The sequence below is a fragment of the Topomyia yanbarensis genome, chromosome 2 (assembly GCF_030247195.1).
Source record: "Topomyia yanbarensis strain Yona2022 chromosome 2, ASM3024719v1, whole genome shotgun sequence".
Classification (NCBI taxonomy): domain Eukaryota; kingdom Metazoa; phylum Arthropoda; class Insecta; order Diptera; family Culicidae; genus Topomyia; species Topomyia yanbarensis.
The window spans coordinates 311367777-311384921 of NC_080671.1; the positions used below are offsets into that span (position 1 = coordinate 311367777).

Here is a 17145-nt window from a genome sequence, read left to right on the forward strand (position 1 = left end):
TAAAAGAGGAACATCGAAGCGTTTCATCACATACGAGAATGTTATTTATACAGATCTCGCGTATTCGTTTTATAGCAGGTGTCGCTCACTTACCAAACGAGTTACGTATTGGCTGTATTATTCAAATGGTGCAATAAGCGGTAGACGCTATGCGTTTTTCGGCAACATTAGCATTTGCACACACTCCCAACTAAGTGACTCAATCAAATACGGGTAGTTTACAAATACATCGAGGTGCCACATGTCCGTTTCAATCATTCGTCGCTCGAATGCCAAACGAGCAACATCATGGCTATATCGTCCGAACGGTAAAATCGTTCGTGTACAATGTTTAAAATCGCACACAGAATTGCTACTATTTCTCAAAGAAAATCTAACAGTTATTTAAAAATATCAGCCAAAATCTGCCACTTGACATTGAGGTCGTCGAAATTTGACATATATTTTAGTCTTCATAGAAGTTGCAAAAACCTCTTATATGATTTTGCCGGTTTGTAGATACGTAGGGTAATGAGTCTATTGATGCACACGTTTCATATTTCAAATATACGTGATGCGTTCCTTATCACTAAGGCATCTGACAACTGAGTTTGCGTCTACTGAAATGCGGATATTAGTTGCAGATTCTGGAGGGCGAGGAGATTGAGTTACGTTAGAGCAGTTTTAGTTTGCTTCAAAAAGTTGCGAAACAAATCGTTAGCGAATCTTGGTTGTCAGCCCCAAATCAATGTCATCTGCCCAGGATGAATCACTGATTGGTTGTTATTATTATCAAAGGTTTGCAAGCATTTGTATTTTTTATCAATCAAATTTCTTAGAGCACATTAAGTAGCAGCAGCTTCTGCGGTTATTTTTTAAATTTAAAATTCATGCCACGTCATATCTTAACCGTTTCTGGACTCAGAAATGTTTTTCCTAAGTCAATCCAGGCTCTGTGATAGATTATTTTTCACAAAGTTACTGATTGTAATCGACAAATGCTAAGAGATAAGTTACAATGTGACGTAGCATGTTTTACTGAAGACTATACATACATATATAGTATAGTCTTCAGCTCAGAAATGAGACGAAAGTTTTGATCGTTCACGAATTATATTGCGGGCTCTTGAAAAAAGCTGCATCTCTAATATCACCGTGGTCGTACCAAATTCATTTTTATTACATAAGTTGTAAATAAACCAGTGTATTTTAACGTTTGATATTAGCGAAAAAGTTAAAAAAAATAGGATAAACTTGCGTTTTGTGCCCATTTTTGTTGTAAATAACAATACTATTAAAATAAGTATAATCCTTGCAAATCTCCTCCTTGTAAAAATGTTCATAGTTTTACCATTCTTGCATATTCCAGAACATTTAACGCAATAATATCTTTCGAATTCGAGAAAAATAATCCCAAATGACTTACTTGGAGATTCCGTTGACAATTTACGGCACAATTAAAAAGGGAAAAACTTATGTCTCGTATATTACCCATTCATCTTCATTTTCCATGACTGAAATCATATTACGTCATGTTCTCGCTTACTATTGCTTTTCCGAATATAACAAAATGTCCATTTTGGACTACAAATTCAGCAAAAAGTTGTTCAAAGTTAGTGTATTACCGTGTTGGCATAGCTTACGAAGAACGTTGATAGAATCTGATTCAAGAAACTCCTTAATGTTTGCTCTTTACTAGCATATGCCATTTAAATTTCTATTGATGAGAACTCTGGGAGTGTTATCAGATATATCAGTCAAATTAAACTTCAGAAACAATGTATTGCTTCTTAGTCCGACAGTTTCGGCGATTTTATTGCACATTTATCAAGGAGTTGACATGACTCGACTGACATGACTGATTCAACCGATAACATTCTCAGAGCAATTGTCACAGCCGAAAAATGACCTCGAAAGAGGATAACAATGGAGAGCATTTCAATCGGGCGATACGATTGGTGATCGGAGGTTGGCTTCCCTAGTTTTTGGATGGCGATGTCTCCAATCGCCTGGGACAATATTACCCTCAAATTATTAAATAAATTCAAAAAGCATCGTTTTGAATAGTCTGGCACATATTTAGTTGAATTTGTTTCTGCCTCGGAGCTTTTTTTATATGATAAAAGAGCCTAAATCGACAATCGAAAAAAGATACTTCATTCGCGCTATCCTAAGAAGACACGACGCAGTAATTCTTCAGTATCGGTGTGAAATCTGGAAAATCTTCTTCACAAAAACGAACGTTTTGAATATTCCACACTTTCGTTAATACTGTTTCGGTATCGCCTACGTCAGGCCGTGCCCCAAAAAATGCCCATCGATAATTCTCTGGCAAATACGTCAACGACCAATAATCACGTTTCTTGGCACATCCCATCACGGACTGGGAAAACGTTTTTGGATGTTCGCGCCGGGAACGTGTCGTCGGAAATGGAATCGCGGTATCGAGAATCAAGTTGAACAAAAGCTCGTACTTTTCCTGCAGAGGAAGTACCTGTATCGAGTCGATAGTTTCGAATATCGCGGCAACATAGCAATCAATTTTACCTATGAGGTCATATGAAACATTGATGGATTGCGATTGTCTTGAGCCGTTGGTGATTAAGACTACGATTGGCAAATGACCGTGGAGATCAGGGATCACCTTGCACGTGTAACCTAACTGTAGCCACTTGTTCTGAGTAACTGAAACGAATAAATTCTACCCGCCTCGCTTTGTTGCTTATACACATTACAAAGAGAAAAGTCTCGTTACCCCTGTATAGTGAGCGAGATGAGTGAATCACAAAATAAAGTCCACCCACTAAGGAAAAATACAATCGCGAATGACTTCAACCACACCCGTATTAGATCAACAGTGCGCGAGGTGGAACAGTTGTTAAAATTGAAAATGTAGCTTGAACTCCTTCTTCTAAAACACAACCAACCAACGACTGACTCGAAGGTACCTGCCGCTACACCATAGACAGCCAGTCAAACAATAATTGTCCATCAAACAATAATTCCCGATATCACCAGACCATCAACCAGTACCCCTAGCAAAATAGTAGGCCAGAAAGAAGACGGCCACAAAGTCACAGAGTCACACAAAATACAATAAGCATCGAGCATCCAACAACGAAAATCGAAACTGCTTTAGCGAAAACGGCATGGACGTGCACGAGAGCGAGTTAGAAGGCATACTAAATGATCAACCACCAGCAAATGAAGAACCACCATGAAAAATGGTTCACAAGCGTTGCGGCAAGCACCCAGAGTAATTTGTCGGCAGCAATAATTTGTCACTTAATTTTTTATTTAAATTGTTGTTTCTTCTTATTTCTTACATTTAGTAAAAACAAAAAAATCACGGCTCGATTATGGTAACGCGATTATGGTAACGGTAGATCGGGAATCATTATAAAATCAAACCCAAGAAGTAAAATTTCATAAAACTAGTAACACGTAGGGGAATTATGGGTAAAACTGACACCCTACAATATTCATTAGAAATCAAATTTTTATCATTTTGAAATGACACTTTATTATTATTGCGATTATGTAGTGCATTTGAAGGCAAATTGGATTTACGAACGTTCGCCAAATGTCATTAAAATAAACAAATCATGCGACAGCAGCGTTCATACTCGTCTGGATGTTAGATTTTGTTGGCAGATTTTAAGGTTTTAACCGAACAAAAGCTTTTCAAATCAACTGTGTTCATTGAAGACGAGTTTAAGGTAGTCAACATTATTGATTATTTTAAAAAAAATGTTTGCTGTTGGGGTAAAACCGACACCCTTTGGATAGGGTTGAGCGGACTGCTGTTAAGGTTGTGTTAATTTTCGATTCATTACAAAAGGCCAGGGAGCTTTGTGACACTGCAACAAAAATTCTTTTATTGTGTTTATTTCTTATAAGTCACTTCAAAAATCAAAAATAGGAATTTTTGCTTATCTGATTCTATCGAAGTTTTTGTTATTTCTGCAAAGCTCACCAAACTGAATTTCTAGTGATCTCTTGATTTGTCAAAGACGAATTTTATCACAGTGAGACAATGATCATTTGTATACCCCGGTAGATCGTTGATGATCAGAGTTCCGAAAAATCAAAGTCTGAAGGTAGGTTAACTAAGAAATGTGTGTCACTTATAAGTGAAAGAATCCCATTAGCAGAATGTAGAACACTTGCAAATCTTCTCTTACGAAATAAAATGACACTAAAGGTTGCAATGATATGCGTAAGGATTACTTAGAAATATCCATACCAAGAAGTAATCCAATAGCACAAAATACTCTTGTTTATAACACTATGCTTTCGAACTTGCTTCTCCTCCCTACTGGATGATGCTATAGAAAGCACATATTTGCATCACACATACTCACACTTTATTACTCACGCATATATCACATTTTTAATAAAGATTAATAAAAATAAAGATTTTAATAAAGTGGAGAGAATATACATTAAAGGGGTGTCGGTTTTACCCGCAGCGTCTAGAAGAATTCACTTTGTTTTGCAAGTTTCGCAACAAAATTTTTTTAATAAAATTAATTTTTTGAAGCGCTGACAAAATTAAGCCTTGTTGAGAATTTCCTGAAGAAAAATTCTGCGTAGAAATTATAATTTTATTGGTTTTGTGGTAACCCAGAAAAATTATCAAGCTTAAAGTGTCGGTTTTAACCATAATTCACAATAAATACACCCGGTCGGTCCAAGATCTTCGGTACCAATGAGCGATACCTAATTTATCGAATTACCACTCCGTTAACCTAACTTTCGTCTTACCCATTTATAGCGACAAAGTCCCATTACTCGCATTTTCATTAATATTTGGTTTTACATATGCTTTTGATACTCTTTTCCCACTGTGTAACTTATGAAAAGCTGCGCAAAACAACAAAAACAAGATTTTTTGTAAACTAAAGTGAATATTTTCATATTTGTTTGTGCTAATAAATGATTCGGAAGCGTATTTTAAATCCAGACACAGGCCAACTTTGACAGTTTTTTTCAATTAACAAAACAGAAATAATAATAATGTTTTTAATAAAAGCGTAAATCTAAAAGAACCATATCAAACATACACCGACTAACAATGCAAAAATATAAGTTTACTTTTTGCTATCCGCCAACAAACAATTCCCAATAAATGAGCTTAATTTGTAACGATAGTTGATGAATCGGATCTGCTGGTTGATCAGACTGGGAATTTATCGAATTTATTCGTACATCTGCCATGTTTTTCATGCAACGGTATTTTACAGTGCAGTTTTATCCGGACGATGATTTTCACTACATACATACATAGGTAGGTAGACAAGCCAATTAGAACTAAATAAACTGTTTAAACTTAATGCCTAGAGTTACTAATAGTTTAAATATTGATTAATGGAAATGGTTGGAGGAAGGCTTTATTGAATGTTGGGAAAGATAATCATATAAATGTAAAATTCATGACAAGTTATACATAGTTAGACCATGAAACAAGACGTTTGGAAAGAAATCGGAAGTTTATCCCAAATTAGGGTTTGCATCAAGACTGTAAAAATCCCAAATACAAGTTCTGTACAAATGACATGCGTTTTCGGCTCGCTTAGATGCATAACAATAATCAAACGGATTCCACAGTGTAAATGTTTAAACTAAAACGAAATCAAATAATCGAAACGAACCAATCTGTTAGTGAAATTGTTTGCTCTGTTCTAATAAAAGTTACGCCGAGCAACTCAACTACTGACAGATATCCTTCCATTGTACATATTGATGTGGTGGTAGAAAAAAATGAACCATTGTTGTAAATATCATATTGCATCCCAGTTATATCGATCCTGGTTCCACATGTACAAATATAAACACGTCCATTCTCATATCCTCACAGGCGCAACATTTCAATCCGCTAGCAACGACCGATTCCAAATTGATCATTATCTTTTTGTTCGTGAAACTTGTAAATATTTCATTTGATGCATGTTTTTATAGCCTATAGGTTTATATGTGCTTTCTCATTCAGTAACAATTTGAAAATTGCACCCCTGAACCGGTAATTGAAATGTTCTCTGCGTCCACATTCCGGAAGCAGTTCAGACATAAATTACGTCCTGCTAGAAACTGATTTATTGAAACAGCTCCAGCAAACACTCCTTCTAGCAATCGTTTCGCAACTAATCGATGCGCCCCCAAATGTTCGACAGTAATAAACACGAAACTCCCGGTTGTAATCCTCACCGAGCGATTCATGCGGTATGCGATCTCATGTTTTATGAGCTTTCAGTTCACACGTTATTAAGTACCGTTTTATTTCAGCGAGTGTAAATTATCACGTACATATATGGTTATCGATTCGGATGGGTATCGTTCGGAAAACTCCCGACCTTATTTTTTTCCAGCTGGAAACCGCGAACGGTAACCACCTAGTGGTGATTGGTTTAAATTGTATAGGGTAGAGGATGCTCAAAACTGCACAATTCATTCCAAATCGGACGAGACTATCGAGGACTATCGAGAAAAGCGGCGGGCAGCTCTATCGCCAATTAATCGGGCAACATAAATTTTCGTTTGGAGTTGACGGGAAAATTAATTTCAGAGAAAGGCAATTGTCTATGAGCATCAGGTGGTTGGAAGTAGGATTTATAGTTTTGCAATTTGGCTTCTCGGCACGTTTTCTTTGCAGTTCCTGCCAGGTTGCTTTCCGATGTGCACTCTACTATTTAGTAGTACTTCGAAAACGTTCACAATTAAACTAAAGTGGCTGATAAATATACGTGTACCTGCACTAGTTAAGGGGTTACACCATTGTAGAGAATTTTTCCTGGCGCGATAAAGAAGTGAATTCAGGTCTTGTTAAATGGGATTAATAACATATTGAACCACACAAAATATTTTTTTCGAGAAATTTCATCACAAGATGGCGGCTGTGCAGAATTCTCTCCCATGCGCGTTTTTTTGGAACGGGTCCATGGCTGGCGATCTATCACCCGGTATTTTTGACCTAGAGGCAAAAACTAATGTTTTTATGATTCCTTATGTCAATAGCAAGCAACGTTACGTCTTTTTGATATTATGATTTTATGCGAAATGGCGCACTTTTGAGGGACAAAACGCCGAAAATGTCATAAAAATCGACACAAAATTGTTTATTAAAAAAAAGTTAAGCAATAAAAAATAAAATCATACTTACGTCGCTGGAGAAATCAATTTCGAATACACTGTGAAAATTTGAAAGCGATCAAAAATCATTTGTTCGAGCTACGTTTCCGGGTAGCACGAAAAAAAGTGGTTTCGAGAAAAACGCGGTTAAAGTTTTCTGTCCACACGGGATATAGGAGAACATGGGGAGACTTGACAAAGTGCAGAATTCTATTGTTGACTGTGACGTATTCTATTAGGTTCTTAATTTTTTTTTCCAAAAATATTTTTATACGATTTCTTAAGGTAATTTTAGAAGTTTGGAATGAAAAATCCTTTCCTTATAGAAAATATTCCGTAATTAATAAATTTGAGTTAAATGATGTAATTTTTTCATCAAACTTTGTATGGACATATCTACTTGAATAATAATTACATTTAAAGTACTTTTTTCTCATCTTATTCCTTATGAAGTAGTGAAATGATTTTACATTAATCGGACCAATGAAATAGTTTTTACTAAAATTTGAACAACATTTAACGTAAGAACTAATGTAGTGGACTTGACCAAGTGGCAACAAGCTGAAGAAAGATACAAAATTTCTGATATTTACTATGTTGTGGTACCTACTATTAATGCTAATCACGTCACACAAAACTTTCATCCAATAATTCAGTCTATATCTTTTAGTGCTAATAATCAAAGCTAGCAAAAATATTGCTAATTTTGCAACGTGTGAACATGCAATGTAAGCAGTACAGATAATCCTTAAAAGGAAATACATTTAAAAAAAACAAAATTTATGAAACACAACCCTTTTATATTTTTTACTGCCACCTAAGGATCTCGACAATATGACGGATTACAGAATACTTTATGTCATCATTTTTTTGTCCTGATTTTTCAATATTCTCTTGGTCAAGTCTTCCCAGGTCTTGGTCAAGTCTCCCCGCAGTGTGGAGACTTGACCAAAACAAAAACGTTCACAGAAAAACTTTTATAACTTTTGCAAAAGCGAATTAAAAATTTTGCAAAAAATCATGAACACGGACGTTGCAACATTGAAATACATCGATACTTAGAATCGATACTGGTATCGAAGGCAAGTACTGATACTTTCGATATCATCGTAGTCGTGGTATCTATACTTGGGAGGTATTGCCATTCGATTCCACACTGTTACAGTATATTTAGCAGTGGGTTGTGTCATCAAATGTTTTGCTCTGCCCTTGCGAAAAGAAAAATCTGCCCGACAAATAAACTTCGATCCGATTCGTTTGATGTTGGATCGAGTCGACAAATCTGTCGGAAGTTGCGCCCATTCGAGTAACGTCAGAAGAGATCAAGAATCAGAAATAGGGTGTGGAGACTATTTTAGCCCTATTTCTATTATCGCCCTACCCATTTGAAGCCGTTAGTTAGAGCAGTGTCTGCCATCTTTGTTCAACGCATTGGCCCATATGGTAGTGCGAAAATAGGAGCATTCGATTCGAGTTTTCGTAGCGTTCAAGCAGAAGTATTTCCCCATTCTCAGGATATTTTTGGTATTAAATTGGTTCTTGGGAACGAAGCAAGGATACTGATGCCAATTTATGTGCATTTCATCGACTGTAGACTGCGTAAGTAATGGAATAGTGTGGCACCCTCCCTAATGAAGCGAAAATTAAGTCTTTACCCTCTGTGCAAACGATTGATCATCCATTATATACTCGATTTGTTCATCAAATGCGATTGATGCTCCAAATATTTCACCAACTCAAATGCAACAACCGATTCCGAAATGGTTAAGTCTGAAGATTGTATTTGACTCGAAAATCATTCCAAAATCGTTCAGAACTCCGAATCAAATTCTTCAACCTATTGGTTACTTCGATTCTTTTCGATGTCATGGACATTATATGGATATCGGTAAAGTATCGTGCTTGTGGTATCGATACCAAAAAATCGAGTATCGGAAACAGAAGTATCGATTCCGTACGAGTATCGAAAATATCGCAACGTCACTAAACACGCACAACACCTTTGCACATCATATTTCAATGAGTTTTGAAGGATTGAAAACGTTTTCAGAGATTTATGCAGGTTTAGCTGAAAACCTGGTCAAGACTCCACATGTTCCCCTACATAAGAGGCGTTGCAGCAAAATTGTAAATTTGAACATTTATGTATTGTTTTCGTCTTCCATGTTTGAGGATATCATTTTCAACATCCACGTTTTAGAATAATATATAGAAAATCGATTTTTTTTTTCAATTCTATGGTGGTGTGTACATTAATTTGGCTGGGTACTCTTGTACGATCAGTTTCGGGTAATTTCCACATATCAGTAAGATGTTTGGATATGGAGATGCATTTCGAGTTCCTCTCATCACAATCCGACACTAACTTAGTGACAAGACTAAGTTAGCCCTGGATTAACGCTAGCTCCAAAAACTAACATACTATTTGTGTTTCTGAACAAACCCCTAGTCCTGCGTAATGTCCCGCAAGAAAATGAGTTCTGATTAAGCTAATAAGAGTTATTGGAACCGAGACTTGGTTTGGCTTAGCAAGCCAATGCAATACGCGCTATGCTATATTTTTTCTAAACTAAGCGCGAGCACAAACCAAATTAGTTATGAAGATGCGTTTCAAGCTCCTCTCATCAGAATCTGACATTAACTTAGCGACAGGACTTCTCCTTAGTGAAGAAAACATAGTTTATACATAAATTTTTCTCCACTAAGAAGAAATATAGTGCACACTGGATTGGCTTGCTAAGCAAAACCAAGTTCGGGTCCAATAATGTTCATAAGCTGAATCAGAGCTGCTTTTCTTTTGGGATATCACCGCAGGACTAGAGGTTTACCCAGAAACACAAATGGTCGGTGTTAAGTCAGACTGGACTAAGTCGCAAATTCTTCAAAAATGAGATAATGATAGCACTGGATTAAGAATTTCTTCAGCTAAATTCGACATTTACTAAATTCGAAATATGTTACAATAAGCCAGATTTATGAAAAAATCATCTTTAAACTCGTTTTTCTCGAAATCAATACAACAGCATTCTGTTCGGTCTGACTTAAAACCGATCAAATAGTATCTTCGTTTTCGGAGCAAGCGTCGATCCAGCGCATGCTTAGTTCTATCACTAAGATAGTGCCGGATTCTGATGAGATGAATTCAAAACGCATCTCCATACCTAATTTAGTTATAGGTTTTGTGTTTTAAACAATTTTCTCCTAGGTAGAGAAAAAAAAGCTTTCACCTAAATCTTTCTCCACTAAGGAAAAATATAGCATGGATTTTTGGGATTGTACATTCAAAGCCCCTTTTATTTGAAGTTTGTATTTCGTAAGACATATTATAAGGCTATTAAAGAAATATGCGAAAGAAAAATAAGGATTTGTTTTATTTTGATTATATTAACCTTAGGGTCATTTGTCGGATTAGAGAAATCTCTTTAGAAAAATCTCTAACCCCATGTGCGGAGTTGGGAATTTAACCCAGGTGAGCTGCGTACAAAGCAATCGATTTACCAACTAAGCTATGTCAACACCACCCCCCCCCCCCCAAAATGATTATTAAAATATCAATAATATTCAAAGTCAGCAAATACAATCACGCAAAGTATACCGTTTGTTTCATTGTGATTATAGAGGTTTTACCCTTAGCACATGCTGTCTTTTTAACGGGATCAAAAAATCTATAACCCCTTTGTGTGAATTGATGTAAGGCCAGAGTGACCAGAAAACCCTAGTTTCTCCAAAATTATCTGTTCAAAATTTGAACAAGTCTAGCTACCCAATCAACGTGCTTCAAATTTGTATAAAACTTTTCAACAATTTTCGTGGAGGAAACCTACTAACTTGCATTTTCACTTCTAGGTTGCACTGAATTCATTAGAAAAATTACTAAAATCGAAAATAAGAATGGTAGTTCTAATCCCTTCAGCTTCGACGAAAACTAAAATTCAATCCAACATTGTTAGAAGTTATTAAAATGTTAACGAAGTAGTATGTGAGTCAGTTTAAAGCCACATTTCACCGTATGAAGGGCGCCACCACTAAATTTTCTACGGCGAAAGATAAAAATGAGCCGTTATCCACAAAGTTGTAGAATAGGCATTTTGCAGTAATTCTTCTGAACGTGTCCATACTATTTCTTTCTTTGTTGAAAAGTTAGCGGTGGCGCTATCTATGGGATTAAATGCGGAACAAAATTTTTCTAACCAAAACATGTCTCATCAAATACTAAACATTTTCCAAACTGCTGTGATATGTGAGTTAACAGAACGAGAATTCAGGTTTATAAACTTTCACCGTGACTTTTTGGAAACCATAGTTCAGTTTATAATCCTTTTTTCGTAAGAACTTCCAAAGATCGGTCGTCGATATTTCTAAAATACTGCTGCATTTTCGCTGTAATCGGCTTGGCTCTCAGAACTTCCCAGCGAACTCTATTTAACATACTGGATTAGGAACAAAAGCATCTGTAGTAACAGTTGTGGTTTTACGTTAGTTTTATAGCCATTGACAAAATTTAGATTGCATTTGTAGTGTGCTATAAAAAATTAATTGTTACATCCTTGAGTTTCATCTTCTTGTACATAGGTTAATCCATGTGTAGAGAATCAAAAATCTGGATACGCAATTGCATCACAGCAGAGCAGTTACATATCAAATGATATTAAGTTTTGTAATCGGATTCAAAAAGATCACACGAATGATACTCAGCACACTGAATATTAGTCATGTCACAATTAAGTTTGCAATTTTCAGTCAGCGCCCTGACTAGAATGCTGTAATTGTGCTTGAAAAAACGCAACAAATTCTTAGACATTTTCGAACTTACATCCGGCAGAAAAGTTGTTCATACTATGTTGCGTTTCGGCTTCGCCTCTTCAGAAACCGACACTAACGTATTGTCGGAATAGATTAGCGCCGGCTTGACGCAAATCCCTTAAAACTAAAACACACTATGTGTTTTAATCAAACGACTGATCAAACGTGATGTCCCGTTCGAGCAGAAGTTCTGTTTATGCCGATGAGACACAACATAGTATGAAATAAGGATTTGTGCCCTCCTGTACAAAGACTGGTTTTTACCAACAAATTTTCACCCTAGTGAGAAATTTTGGTTTTTACCAAATTTTCCTCCTTAGGGTGAAATATAGCATAGAGAAAAGTTGTTGTATGAACGCAAATTTTAAAGATACGCCAATGGTGGTAGTGGTTTTATGTTCAACATTGCCTTTAGAGCAGCAGTAGGTGTTGTCGTGAACTCACTAGTCATCGCCATCCAGACCATCCTCTAAAGATGATTTGACTTTGATTGGATTATCATGACTTCTCCCTTCTACTACAACACAAGGCACACGTTTGCCAGTAGTGGTCTAACAATTGTTATATCCACTGCATGTACTTGGGTTGGAGTCCTCAAGATTTGTCGATGATCCGTCTATATTAGCCTCAACGTACTCAACTGGATCTGCGACAATAATTACAGAATCCAAGTACTGCAACGGATGGTTCTAAGCCTTCGTTGTGTTAAAAGCACCATTGAGGTTTTGTATTTGTATTTGTTTATTTGGGTTTTAACCATTAGGTCATTCGCCCGTATATTGAGGTTTTGTTTGGATTAACTGATAGTCCAAAGTTAAGACACCACTCCTCAACAACACGTAAGGCTTGCTGCATCAAATTAAAAGGTGTAATTGCAAATACCGTTGATCACTATATAATAATCGGGTTTCCGACTGCGTGATAATATGCCGGAGACCCAAGCTCATTAGGTTTCCTCAACAAGCCATCGGCGACAAGGTTCCATAGAAGTGGTGACAGCATTCCACTTTGAGCACATCCGCAGACACTCAGTTTCCTTATTTCTACGTTTCTTAACGATGAGCACAGATGTCAGTTGCTGAGCATTGCGTGTATCCAGTACGTAATATATGGGAACTCCATAACCTAGTGCTGCTTCCAAAATGGGTTTGAAAGACACGTTGTTGAAGGCACCTTCAGTATCAAGATAAACTCTTAAGCTTGATTGCGTTTGTGAAAAAGCTTTTGAAATGTTGTAGACTACATTGTGTAACAGGGTGGTAGTAGATTTCTCCCGCTGATATACATGTTGCATTGCATGCAGCGGTTGCTCGTAATATCCCGAATGTAGTGGTCGATTAAACATTACACTGATTCGAGAAGGAAGGAGGTCTGTCTGATCGGTCTGAAGCATCATTGCAAGTAACGCAGCCACCTTTGGTAATGAGGTTTACAATTATTTCCCACCATGCTAATGGAATGTATCCTGCTGCAAGACTACAAGTAAGAACTTTTTTTAAAAAATGCTTGAAGTATTTATATCCTCTTGGAAGTAGAACCGGAATGATTCCACATTTTCCTGGAGACTTATACGGAGCAAAACTTTAATCACCCATTTGATCGATTCGATTGTCACAATTCTACGAGTAAATGTCCATGAATCAGAACTACCTGAAAAGAGATCAGGGGCAGTCGTCAGTGATGGCTCCCTACAGTCTGATAAGTGTGTATCAAAAAGACAGTTGTGTACTACATCTTCGTTACCATTAGCAGTTCTAATCGAACAAATTCATTGAAACTTGAGACATTTGTGCAGAGGCTTGTCCAACCACTTCGCTCAAAGGATCGAAGGGTCTTTCTGTATGCTTTGCGAGCTAATTTAAATGCCTACGATCCGTCCCTGTGTCTGCTATTCCAAACTCTTCTGCACCAATTTTTGAGTCGAACAAGTTCGGTATTCCAGCAACGGGTTTTTCTAGAAGCACATCTAGCTTGAAGCGGACAAGCCTTTTAGTATGCTGCTGCTATGATCGAGTTTGCTTTATCGACGACCTCATTCAAGTCACTTGGAGATTCAATCGTCGGAAGATACCCATGAAACCTAGTTGCCAAGTCCTCATTGTAGAGGTTTTAGTTCGTAGATTTATGATTATAGTATGTGACGATATCTAGCGAGACGTTTATATGATCAACGACGATAAGACTGATATGAGTCAGATGGCCAACTGATGCGTTATACTGTTAGGGCCGACAGTTACATCTAACACCTCTTCTCTGCCAGCTCGTGCAAATGATGGACGATTGATATGCAGATTTGTATTATTCAAGTATTCCATCCAATCGGTGCCTCTTCGGTAGGTATCTGCGCTGCCCCAAATTATTTGCATCACTGCCGATTATGAGAGGAAACGCATTTCTGCCGCAGTATGATACAACCCTTTTAAAATAATTAGCAGGTGATTGTTTATTATGCGGCAAATATACCGAACGATAGACTTATTTCCTATTTATCTTATCAGCAGTCATTTTGGCCGTAACAGCACAAATATCGCGAGTTGTGAGGTCGAATTTAAAACATGCATCAATAGCACTCTTCGCAAGTATACAAGCACGAGGCATTTCACGTGGATTTGTCATGCCATTTTTGTTGAAAGTTACGAAGCTGCACTCTTAGAGAAAATGAAAATTACATTTGACTCAAACAATGTAGCGACGTTTTTGTCTGATACTACGATTTTACATGTTCTGATATGAAAAATTAAATTTTGTGACGCTTTTGATGTAAAATTCAGACTGAATGTCCCAGGAAAAGCCGAACAACTCACATTTTTACCTGTAATTAAATGTAAATTTATGTGAATTATGTAAAGTTACAAGATTTTTTTTGCTGTGTGGGGTAAACTAGCTTTCCATCTTAGACGTTTCCTTTACGAAAATGTGGCTCTTGAACCAAAGCTATAAAAGCTTTTTCTTCCTGCACAGGGCGGAATAGATTCAGAGCTGCTGTACGTTTATGCAGAAGATTAATTTGTGCTACTCGAACCATGATCGATGAGAGTATTGCACATTTCATCACCAACACTTATTGTATAGCAACTAGAAGATACCAAACACCTTGGCACCTTGGCCTATAGCGAACCCCGAAATGGGTATTAGGGACACTAGCATCATTTGAATCCCTCGATTTGCGAAGAACCAAACGCCCGCTGTGTCAGAGATTCGCGTAGCGCTCCGTCCGTGACTGGCATATTTTAGTCCTGCCAGCTATTGGGTCTTCGACACGGAGAGACACCTGGGGAGCAGGAACCCAGTGGATCAATTTTTGGCTAAGATACTTCAACTTGCCGTATACCACACTGCCTCTAGGCTGCCTTTGTCCGGATAAATATAATAGACTGTTATCAACGTCCTTCTGGACCGTAGCCACTAATACTACTAACTGGTAGTGTATCGGAATTCGATTTCCACGAACATAGTCTTGCGGGATAAAAGTTGTGATTAGCTGAATAGTATATGTCGAAGAATTGTAGTATATGAGACGTATAAAATTTTAGTTCCGTTTAAAGCTTCCGAAATCATGAACAATAAACCTCGTATTCATGAAACAATTTGTGTTTCTACAAAACTCCATGGTAGGGTTACTGTTGTTATGTCCTGAATATATTTTGTTTTTTATGATTATAATAATTGATAATTTGCAGATACCCTGATTTATATTAACAATATGGACTAAACTGATCTTAGAATTGAACTATGTTCCCGATATCAGAAGATTAGTCCGGATTTTCGTGTTTTCTAATTATGTAATGAGTTTTCTATCTGATTTTTCTACCAGAGCGTGATTCATGTTCATGATTTCAGAACCGTAAGTAAGTTACGATTGTCGTAATTTATCTTCGTGTTATAGTAATATTTTATTCAAGAATCCACTCTCGGATTTTTTGCGTGGAATATAATGATTTGCCTTCATGATTTTAAGAGCTTAATCACGATTTTTATAATTTCTATTACGTGCATGACGATATGAACTGCATCATGAAAGCGTAACAGACCACAAGCGTCTTGTGGTTTTTGAACTATATCACGAACACAATTTATAACTCTATGACGTATTTTTGGTGCTCAGCACAGGTTTCAATTTTATTTCTTGATATCATAATGAAACTTATCAAATGAATAACTATGTTTGATGTTCGTCCTAATAGTTTTCTTATACCTACTGCTCCTACCTATGACTAGTCGGTAGCAACCGGACACAACTATGCTTTAATTCATGAAACAGTTCATGGAACAAATGGTATTCAAAATTTTGTTGTTTTTTCACAGTTGCTGAATCTCCCAACAAAATTCAGTATTAAGGGATTCCCAAATGATCCTATAGAAAAAAAAACTGCGCAAATCTGATGTGTGCACGATAACTTGTTCTGGCTGTGATAAAACTTATGATGAGTAAACTAGAGAGTATTAAAAACTCGTTTTAAGGAGTCCATCGCAGAAATAGCAAAAGCTAAGAGAATCTACTATAAGGTAGCAGAACACACTTTTTCAGAATAACGTGAGCTAGTTAGAGAATATAATAAAATCCAACTTCAAATTTTCAATCTCATGAAACTGGACGAAGCTGCAAGCTTTGAAAATTGCCAAACGATTTCCTTCGCCATTAGTGAATGGAAATCAAGCTAGCGAATATTCATAAATTTTTAAAGTATACTTTGAAATTGTCAATTCCTCTTAGTTTTTGCATAACACTACCGTAACGCGCTTTATCTCTTTAGATTGTAGAACACTTTATCCCAAAATTGTAACATGGAAGTAACAATTTTAAAATATGATTTAACAAACTCATTACGAAGATTCGGTTATAATCGTTATTGGTCGATTGACTTATGAAGTCAGTTAAGTTTGAGAAGACTGAGTATCGAGATATGTGTACTATATTGTTTAGAAATAAATTCATATAAGTCTTAATAACTTATCAAAGCTGGCACACATGATGCGAACATTCAACTTTAATAAAAATAACCGTTTGAATTAAATTGCTCGTCTCCATTGCTTACAACGTGAAAGCAAGTTGATTCCATGACCATAGAAAAACATGTTGGAAAACTTTCAGGTTTAAATATTATTTAGGAAGTTTACGTTTGAAGTGTCGAAAAATTCAACAGCAGAGTGTAACTTTACGTCATGCTCATTACAGCAAGTGAAAATTAGTTAGCCACGTAAGTCTACAATTAAAACATCAAATGAAAAAAAAAT

The 17145-nt window shown here is 36.6% G+C and overlaps 1 protein-coding gene across 7 annotated transcripts in view; it reads left to right on the plus strand.

Annotated features, from left to right (window-relative positions):
- LOC131683562 (fasciclin-2) overlaps window positions 1-17145 on the plus strand; it is a 312992-nt gene that overhangs the window by 262997 nt on the left and 32850 nt on the right. The gene's annotated exons all lie outside the window — the stretch shown is intronic.